This window comes from Myotis davidii, unplaced genomic scaffold (assembly GCF_000327345.1).
Source record: "Myotis davidii unplaced genomic scaffold, ASM32734v1 scaffold187, whole genome shotgun sequence".
NCBI lineage: Eukaryota > Metazoa > Chordata > Mammalia > Chiroptera > Vespertilionidae > Myotis > Myotis davidii.
Window position 1 is genome coordinate 7107795 of NW_006383018.1, and position 2668 is coordinate 7110462.

Genomic DNA, 2668 nt, shown 5'->3' on the forward strand with positions numbered 1-2668 from the left:
CGGCAGCAGCCCAACTCCCCAATCGGCCCTGCTCTGAGCCCAACCAGGGGCTGCACCTAGGGATTGGGCCTGCCCTCTGCCACCTGGGAGCAGACCTAAGCCAGCAGGTCGTTATCTCCCGAGGGGTCCCAAACTGCCAGAGGGCACAGGCCTGGGCTGAGGGTCCCCCCCTCCCCCCTGAGTGCACAAATTTTTGTGCACCGGGCCTCTAGTCCTATATAATAAAGAGCTAATATGCTAATTAGACTGGACGATGGAACGACCTTCCAGAATGACCATCCGGAATGACCAGTGGGCGGGGCTGCAGGGTTGCGAGGCAGCTGGGGGCATGAGGGCTGAGGCAACTGGGGCTGCAAGGGCTGAGCCCCTTTGCATGAATTGTGTGCATCAGGCCTCTAGTTATACTGGTATATATTTACACACATAACATTGTATAATTCATATATTTTTTTAATCTGATGCATTGCCATTCAGATCTCTAGACTCAAAACTTATTGAAAACCAATGATTTGAAGACTAGCAACCAAACACTCGGCATGATATTCCAGTCCCTCACTGTCTATCCCAGCTGTCTTCCCCCTTTATGCCCTGTCTCTCGTGTGTGTTATGACCAAACGTGACAAAATCCTGAGAGAGTGGCTTCATGCTCCCGGGCCTTGTAACATGCTGGCTGCTCTTCCAAACTGTTCTCTTCCACTTTATAGTCTTCATCCTTCAAAGCCCAATTCGGGTACCTTATCTCTTGTGCAGTCTTCCCGGGTTATCTACCTCCCAACAGTTATCCCTACTTTGTTCCATCACTACATCTTGAACTTACTTTTTAGGGGACATGTACCTCATTGTTCTGTTTTTTTAGGGGACATATACCTACTGATTTATATATGCTTCCCCCATGAGACTGCATAATTGTCCATGTTTTATATAACTTGTATTTCCTTCATCTACCATGAGCTTGACACATGATAGATACTTAATGAATAGTATTTAATTAAATTGAACCTTATTTCCTGGATCTATATGGCCACAGGGGTAGTAAATTCATTCAGGCTTATAAAGCCAAGGTCAAAGATATAAAGGCAAGCAGACCCCCCCCCCCCCCAATTGTGGTAAAGAGTTTGGCTATTATTCTAAAAGCAAATTAAAGCCATTGAAGGAATTTAAACAGAGGAGTCACATGATCCAATCTGCATGTTAAATATTTCACTCTAGTAGGCTTTCATTTAGATGTTAAAGAAAGCTTTGTTCGTGGGTACTGAACCATTTATACCATGCGCATCATGGGAAAACAGGTCCACGTTATTGACATCTTCAAGGAAGACTAGAAAGAGCAATTTATATGTGGCAAGTCAGACAAAGGGATGATCCTGCCATCTTCCTATTCTCCCACATGTGAATTTTCTATTGGGAACTCATGACCCCCCAAAATATTTCAGCTAAAACATAGAAGTATGTCCTTTAAGTCTATGGCAGAAAACCTAATGGCAGTTAACAAGATAAAACATCTACAATGTCCTAAGGATAAACTTGTCAGAAGTTTAAAAAATGGTCAGGGTTCTTTTATTGTTTGTTTTTGTTAATCTTCACTCAAGGATACTTTTTCAATTGATTTTTAGAGAGTGAAAGGGAGGGAGGAGGAGAGACAGGGAGAGAAAGAGAGAGAGAGAAACATAAATGTGAGAGGGACAGTGCCAGAAGCCAATTCCAGCAGCCAATTCCAGCATGTCAGCAAGGGCTGAATCATCTGGAGTGGCAACGGCATTTCCCCAAACCTGAAAAGGATGATTGCTTACTGCCAGACAGCTAAGGGCATCTTACTCTAGATGTTATTGCCTCCTACTGGCCAAACATCTGAACAGCCATAGGCAAATTCTTCCATTCTAACAATGGATTCTGTACCAAATCCTACCCTTTGAAGTATATATCCCCACCTTGTCGTAGGACAATTTGTGTTAATAAATAGCAAGGGGTCCTGAGACAAGGAGAACTTAGTTCCTTTTAGCTAAGCTCCTCTGACCCCAGAATACCTTTCAAAATTATGCTTCGTCTCTGGACTCTTTATTAAGTTACACACAGCCCTTCTCCAGATTGCTGAACCCTTCTAGATGCTGGATCAAGAACCCCGGCAGGAGAGGTTGATTGGTTGCCTCCTGCATGTACCCCAACTGGAGCTGGGGATTAAACTTGCAACCCAGGTACATGCTCTTGACTGGGAATCGAACCTGTGACCCCTTTGGTGCGCAGGCTGATACTGAGCCACACTGGCCATGGCAGTCAAGGTTCTTTTATTGTGTGTTATTATCAGGGCCTCTGGCAGGCTCTACCAGGTGAGGAGCTAAACAGTGGGATGACGGCTGATCCGACCTTCCCATCCTCAGGATGGTGAACCTCCCTAGTGTTCCCAATGCCAGATTGAACCTCTTGACCCTCCATGTGCAATGTCACATGTCTAGCATTCCCCACTCCGTGCCCATCTCTGAGTGGACATCTCTCTTGCCCACTTGTTCCCTAGCAATTACCTGGGCTTGGACACTTCCACTAAACTATGCCCGAAACACATGGCATCGACTGGGATTTCAGAACGAAAATCATTCTTCAAGGAAAACTGAACATAAATGGTGAAACTTTAATACATTTCCCTGCACTATTCATATGCATGTATTTCCCTGAT